The sequence below is a fragment of the Armigeres subalbatus genome, chromosome 3, assembly GCF_024139115.2.
Source record: "Armigeres subalbatus isolate Guangzhou_Male chromosome 3, GZ_Asu_2, whole genome shotgun sequence".
Classification (NCBI taxonomy): Eukaryota; Metazoa; Arthropoda; class Insecta; order Diptera; family Culicidae; genus Armigeres; species Armigeres subalbatus.
In genome coordinates, this window is record NC_085141.1 from 24,823,538 (window position 1) to 24,831,839 (window position 8,302).

Below are 8,302 nucleotides of genomic sequence, written 5' to 3' on the forward strand. Positions count from 1 at the left end.
TACATCAGTGATCACCAAAGTGCGGCCCGCGGGCCGCATGTGGTCCTCCAAGCCTTTTCCTGCGGCCCGCGAAGTTTTTTTTTGGGATTTACTAGTGTGGCCCATTGATAAACATTATATGATAGGAAAAGCTTTCTATCATCCCCAATATCTCGATGTATTCGGGAACCTGTGAAGTTCACATCACTGTGATGTTGAAGCAAGATTTATAAATTTAGAATAGTTTTATCATTACGGTTCATAAAATTCATAACTTCATACATGGATGATATGCAGGCCGACAGCAAATATACTTCGATGTTATTGCCCCGGGTTATGATAATAGCAAATTTGTATTTCATCTCAGATTCAAAGGAATTGAAGATTGAACTACAGGTAAAAATCATGTTGTAATACACTGCTCCGTTATAAGAATGTTTTAATTTCTCAAAATAAGTTAGGTTTTGGAGAAATTGAACTGAAATTTAGTGGATTATTCCCTCCAGAAACTACGTTGACTATCAGAAATGGATTTTGTTCAGAATACCATTCGAATTCTTTTTAGAATCGCAAACAGATTCTGTTCAGAATCGGATTTTTTCAGAATCTCAAACAGAATTCTAAGCGGACTCTATTCAAAATCTCATGCAAATTCCGAAAATATTCTGCCCCGAACCTCGACCGGAATTCTGTTCAGAATTGCGGATGGATACTCTTTAGAATTCCAAAATGATTCTGTTTAAAATTCTGATCGGATTCTGTTCAGATTCCCGAACGATTTTTTTAGAATCTCAAACGGATTCTGTTTAGAATCCCAAACGGATTCTGTTCAGAATTCCAGACGGATTCTGTTTAGAAACTCAAACGAATTTTGCTTCGAATATCGAACGGATGCTGCTTAGAGTGTTTTTACGAATCCCTCTGTTATTTGCTACGAACAACAAGTATGAAAAACATGAGATTAAAATTACAAAATAAGTTGCCAACTTGATTATTTGAAAAAAAAAAAAAAAGCATAGAATATTGTCTGCCAACTGAGCTGATAAGATGCTATATATGGTGAAAACACATTTTCTTATGTCAAGTGCGCTACAAATCTTGCAAATATACTGCGGCCCGCTTCAACAGCTCAAAATGTCTGTGTGGCCCTTCATAGTAAGCATCCTGGGGACCACTGTCATACATTGACAATTTTTACCACATTTTATTCACTTTTTAATCGTCTGATATTTTTTCAATTATTTATTTTTTTATTCCTTTATTTATTTGTTAGGCACTCTGTGTTACTTAACCGCTACTGTGCCGAGATCTACTGTGGTATTCTGCTCTACAGAATCACACCATTATACTCCATTGCACAGTGACGTCACACACGACTTTTGACAGGTACTGGTCCTGTTGTTTACAGAAGACTTTATTTTAATTTTGAGATACTTCTATAATTCTTTGGATTTTCTGATCGTTAATTACCTAAGCTTATCGATAATTACCAATATTTGAATGCGGAATGTACGGAATGTCTTCAATATCGTGAAATATGCAGATTTAATTTGGATCAAAAAATTTCTAAGTCCGAAACGTAAACAACAGGACCAGTACCTGTCAAAAGAGTGAGGTTAGGTTTGCGGCGCGCAATGACCTATTGTTGTCGTTGCCATCCCATTTCATCGTGTGTCCATGTCGTGTATTCATTGAACGTTGCATTGTTCGGTTGCCATTAATCCGGGTAACGTTGGAGGAATGCCTCCGAGAAGAACAAGTTGTCAGTCGTCATCAGGCAGCGTACCCCAAGGTAAGGTGTGTACCCCAAAACGCCACCGTATGAGCTGCGGATCTGGCGACTGACGAGGGTTTGGAGGATGGGGCTGGGAATCGAACCCATGATCATTCGCTTGTAAGGCGAACGTGTAGCCAACTACGCTACGGGACCCCCCTTTTTTTTAATTTTCTGTGAACTACAATATGTATCATACATGATAATATAGTTAGTATTAGGTAATATTCTTCTTCTTCTTATCGGCACTACATCCCCACACTGGGACAGAGCCGCCTCGCAGCTTAGTGTTCATTAAGCACTTCCACAGTTATTAACTGCGAGGTTTCTAAGCCAAGTTACCATTTTTGCATTCGTATATCATCGGAAGTCGAGACAATTTCCAATCCGAAAATTGCCTAGACCGGCACCAGGAATCGAACCCAGCCACCCTCAGCATGGTCTTGCTTTGTAGCCGCGTGTCTTACCGCACGGCTAAGGAGGGCCCCTATTATGTAATATTATAAGCTCTAAAACCAACTAAATATCATAAAAATGTAATTTTTGCAGAAATTCACCATGTGTCCGTAATACATTTTTTTCACGTACATTGTCAACCATTATTCAAAAAGTATTTTTATAAGGAAAGTTTTTCGTGAAAACAGGTTGAAAAACTACTATAACGGGGCTGAGATTTTAAAGTTTTAGTAAACCTCAAGAACCATAAATATTTTCCAATCTATAAAAAATCAACAATATTTGGTAGTTCATTTCATTTCATTTATTTAGTTAACATCTAAACAGATAACACTGAATCAACAATTTAACGCCACAATACACGGTTCGAGGCCGCATCTCTCCATCCTCGAATACGCCCCACGCTCGTCAAGTCGTTTTGCTCCTGGTCTGTCCATCTTGCTCGCTGCGCTCCACGTTGTCTCGTACCTGCCGGATCGGAAGCGAACACCATCTTTGCAGGGCTGCTGTCCGGCATTCTTGCAATATGTCCTGCCCATCGTACCCTTCCGGCTTTAGCTACCTTCTGGATACTGGGTTCGCCGTAGAGTTGGGCGAGCTCATGGTTCATTCTTCGCCGCCACACACCGTCTTCTTGCACACCGCCAAAGATGGTCCTGAGCACCCGTCTCTCGAATACTCCGAGTGCTTGCAAGTCCTCTTCGAGCATTATCCATGTTTCATGTCCGTAGAGGACAACCGGTTTTACAAGCGTCTTGTACATGACACATTTGGTGCGGTGGCGAATCTTTTTCGACCGCAGTTTCTTCTGGAGCCCTACTTCCACAGATGATACGCCTTCGTATTTCACGACTAACGTTGTTGTCAGCCGTTAGCAAGGATCAAGCATGCGTTCCTATTATGGATTAATCAATTTTGAGGATAATAACAAATTTTATTGTGGTTTTCACAGCTGTTCTAAGAGCAGGGAGTAAAACTTTTCGCTTGTGGACACTGTTGTGGATTTGACTTTTTACCATATGGTTATCATTATTTATTTTGGAAGAGGGAAAAGCCCCTTTGAGTGAATTCCTTTCGAATTCTTTCTCAAAAAGGCAAAGAACCTTTTCATCTTTTCAAAAAACGTTATAGACTTTTTACCATAGGGCAGTGTAGGGTATCTGTTCCCATATTAATAACAGCCCGTATATTAATCTCAACCGTCGATAAACCAAATAAAAAATCAATTTGATTACAATTTCTCACATCGTACGTACACAATAATGAATAGATCACCTTCTCCAATGTTTGGAATATTATTTAAAATTCCGTTTGAGTAATGTTTTTGTTAACAAGACTCAAATTATTAAAACAAAATTATAAAACACATTTATTTTCATTTTCCTACCTCTGAACTGTTGATTTGATGCACTGCTCGATTGCTACTAGCAGATTCATCTCATTTCAAGCCGTTGTTTTCCACTCAATTTCAAGCTAAAACAAATGAATCCTTCCAAAATACACTTCACAACACATAGAGCACATCACAATTTCACTATAAATATAATCATATTTGAAAAACTAACGCGATTTCCTATAGTTTGATATAGGTTTATTTCGAACAACGTCTAAATTATTCTTGTCCGTATTCCAAACTATTTACATGGCTTGCAGCATCGGCAAGGGTTGCCGACCTAGATTTTTATTTCAAAAATGCTTGAATGAACTTTTACTGTGAAATTCAACTCTTATGTTTGTAAAACAAGGTATATCGAAGAGATAAGCTATGACAAGCATTAAATTAAACTGATAAGTTGGAAAAATACAACGAGAACTGGAATTTTGTAATTATATTTCAACTCAAATACAAAACATTGAAGAATTCGGCATCACTGCAATCATATCGTTACGTATACACACAAGTAATAGTGTGCGTATTTTATGTTGGAGACAGTATTATTGATATAGGTACAGGCATAGGATTAACTGTTTTTGAATGTTATTGAAATAGGTGCATGGCAGTGATGATGTTTTTTAGCTAAATACTTCTATAATGTGATAACAATTTCATTTTTGAAGTTACCAAATTGTTGTCAATTAAAAATGACGTGAGCTGAGCATAATTATTCTCATGTTTCTTGATTATTGGGTGAGAAATAAATGCATTTCATATGCGCATTGGCTTATTGTTATTGATATAGGAACAGATACCCTATTTTGATGTTCACTTTTCGAAAACTCTCACAGAAATCGAATTTTGTTCGGAATATCATTGAAAACAACATCAAGTCTATTTGTCCCATTGCTTAATTTCTGTGCATAATTGTCTCGCTGTGATTATATTCATCACTAGCAAACCCGGAGAACTTTGTTTTGCCTAAAATTGATTTATTCTCTGATTATTCATTTGTATGGGAGCCCCCCTTTCCAAAAGGGGGAGGGGTCTCTAACCATTTTAAGAACCTTCCCCGGCCCCAAAAACCTCTGCATACAATTGGTCACGCCGATCGATTCTGTAGTTTCGGAGTCTATAAGGTTCAGACAGACAGAAATTCATTTTTATGTATATAAAAGAAGAGAAGATAAAGATAATAACATATTCTGTTATTCTATGGAGTAACGCTCATTGGAATAGTATTTTCTGCTTAGATTTTTCAAACTAAGCCTGTTGCAGTGGTTAATGGGGGCAATCTGTATTTTTTTATTCTATGTGGCATAATCACTTCAACCACGTGGGCCGCCCACTTCCATAGATGAAGCATGGAGTGATATATCAATCGCAGTAGTCATTTACGAATTCATGCACTGAGCGGGACTGGTATGCGTAGAAACCACCAAACAAGTGCTGTATTTCTCAGCATAACTGTCCCGCCAAACTATTTTCATGATCATGATCGCAAATTTTATTTCTGGGCGGAAATTTAGAATGATTTCAATGAAATAGAGTTTTCCGAACGCTCATGTGATGTAATATTTTTTTTATATATTATATAGAAGTGATTATGGATTCCTGTGAATTTTATAAAATATTGGATGATTTCCAGCAACTACCACTAGCTTCTAGGCATTCGGACCTATAGAAATCTTTAGAAATTTAACTACGATTCTACGATACCAGTAAAGCTTCGAGAATATTTAAGAGTGTTCAGAACTATTTACGGGTGAGCTCAGCAGTCTAGTGACTACAGCTTCTGCCTTGTAGACAGGAAGTCTAGCATAGAATACATCACTTTTCTAAGTGATCTACATTTCTGTACATTTACCCTACGGAGTTAACGAAATCTCCTTTCCGTAGTATTGTGGGGGAAGCAGAGGTTTTCCCGGTCTCTAGTAGCAATAATAACTACACACTAACATTCCTCCCCTTTCCCGAATGACTGGAGCCACACTGATAAGTTAAGTCAGTCTTAGCTACGTTAAGCTAAGCTATATCCTTGTTATTCAACTAGATCAGCGGTTCTCCACCTGGGGTTCATGTACCCCTGGGGGTACCTTCGCTGGCCCTAGGGGGTACCTCGGACAAGAATGCGTAATGGCGGACATATTACAATTTCAATCAAAATTCATTGATAAAGTTTTGATAATTGTGTATTTTCCATTTCAAAAATTTATATTGTACATAATATGTAATGCGATCAATAAATCCCAATCCCAACAACCAGCACAATGTAATAAGGGCTGCGGAACAAAAGATCAAACGAACAAAACGTCGAATGAACAAAATGATTTTTTTTTTTCACTAAAACTCGGTTGCTTCGTTGCAAGAGGATTAGAAGCATCCTTTTACGCCTCTCGGAAACCTTCTCCCATGCAGCTCGAAGGCTTCGTTTCAAGAGGTTCGGAAGCCTGCTTTCAAGAGGCTCGGAAGCCTCCTCTCAAGAGGCTCGGAAGCCTCCTCTCAAGAGGCTCGGAAGCCTCCTCTCAAGAGGCTCGGAAGCCTCCTCTCAAGAGGCTCGGAAGCCTCCTCTCAAGAGGCTCGGAAGCCTCCTCTCAAGAGGCCTCAGAAGCCTCCTCTCAAGAGGCCTGAAGCCTCCTCTCAAGAGGCTCGGAAGCCTTCTCTCAAGAGGCTCGAAGCCTCCTCAAGAGGCCTCAGGCCTCCTCTCAAGAGGCTCAGCCTCCTCTCCATAAGGCTCAAGCCTCCTCTCAAGAGGCTCAGGCCTCCTCTCAAGAGGCCTCGGAAGCCTCCTCTCAAGAGGCCTGAAGCCTCCTCTCAAGAGGCTCAGGAAGCCTCCTCTCAAGAGGCTCGAAGCCTCCTCTCAAGAGGCCTCAAGCCTCCTCCTCAAGAGGCCTCGGGCCTCCTCTCAACAGGCTCTGAAGCCTCCTCTCAAGAGGCTCGGAAGCCTCCTCCCAAGAGGCTCAGAAGCCTCCTCTAAAGAGGCTCAGGCCTTATCTCAAGAGGCCTGGAAGGCTCCTCTCAAGAGGCTCGGAAGCCTCCTCTCAAGAGGATCGGAAGCCTCCTCTCAAGAGGATCGGAAGCCTCCTCTCAAGAGGCTCTGAAGCCTCCTCTCAAGAGGCCTCGAGCCTCCTCTCAAGAGGCTCAGAAGCCTCCTCTCAAGAGGCTCTGGAAGCCTCCTCAAGAGGCCTCGAGCCTCCTCTCAAGAGGCCTCAGGCCTCCTCTCAAGAGGCTCAGAAGCCTCCTCTCAAGAGGCTCAGAAGCCTCCTCTCAAGAGGCTCAGAAGCCTCCTCTCAAGAGGCTCAGGCCTCCTCTCAAGAGGCTCAGAAGCCTCCTCTCAAGAGGATCAGCCTCCTCTCAAGAGGATCAGAAGCCTCCTCTCAAGAGGCTCCAGCCTCCTCTCAAGAGGCCTCAGGCCTCCTCTCAAGAGGCCTCGGAAGCCTCCTCCTCAAGAGGCCTGGAAGCCTCCTCTCAAGAGGCCTCAAGCCTCCTCTCAAGAGGCTCGGAAGCCTCCTCTCAAGAGGCTCAGGAAGCCTCCTCTCAAGAGGCTCAGGCCTCCTCTCAAGAGGCTCAGAAGCCTCCTCTCAAGAGGCTCGGAAGCCTCCTCTCAAGAGGCTCGGAAGCCTCCTCTCAAGAGGCTCGGAAGCCTCCTCTCAAGAGGCTCGGAAGCCTCCTCTCAAGAGGCTCGGAAGCCTCCTCTCAAGAGGCTCGGAAGCCTCCTCTCAAGAAGCTCAAAAGCCTTCTTTTCTAGAGGCTCAAAAACCTCCTTTCAAGATGCTCGGAAGCCTTCTTTCAAGAGGCTCGGAAGCGTTCTTTCAAGAGGCTCAAAAGCCTCATTTCAAGAGGCTCGGAAGCCTTTTTCCAAGAGAATCGGTAGGCTCCTTTCGAGAGGCTCGGAAGCCTCCTATCAAGTGGTTAGGTTGCCTTCTTTCAAGAGGCTCGTAAGCCTGCTTTCAAGAAGCTTGGAAGTCTACATCCAAGTGGTTCGGCAGCCTCCTTTCAAGAGGCTCAGAAGCCTCACTTCAAGAAGCTCAGAATTCTTCTTTCAATAGGCTTCGAAGCCTACTATCAAGAGGTTCGGAAGCGTTCTTTCAAGATGCAAAGGAAGCTTACTTTTAAGTGGCTCAAAAACCACCTTCAAGATGTTTGGAAGCCTCTCTACAAGATGCTCAGAAGCCTCTAATACAGAGGCGCGGAAGCCTACTCTAAAGGGACTTAAAAGCTTAAACGAGCTTCCCTTCAAAAGGGCTCGGAATTATGTTTTCAAGAGGATTGGAAGCCTACTTTCGAGAGGGGGAACCTTAAATCATGCAAAAGTTCGAAGGGGTACCTCTCAAGAAAAAGGATGAGAACCGCTGAACTAGATATTCAACTTTTGATTGATTCAAAGTCAGTCTATCAATTCTGATATAATTCAAAAAGTTCTCTGAGCTTTCCTGAACTAGCAGAAATAATTACGAACTTGCAGAAAGTCTTCAACAATTTTAAGGAAGAGCAGATACTATTAGAAACTTCAAGAGCTCTTTATTGCTCTTTATAGCACTTTATAGAATGGAAATAATTCGGGACCGCTTTGCGATTTGGGCGTAACTTATTTTGTAAACAAACATTGGAGGGCGAATTCCTACTAAAACAAGCATTTCATGAGGAAACCACGGTATGAATCCGATAGATTAAGCTTTCCTCTACCAGGTAAGGGAATTAGTTTAGGATGAAAACGC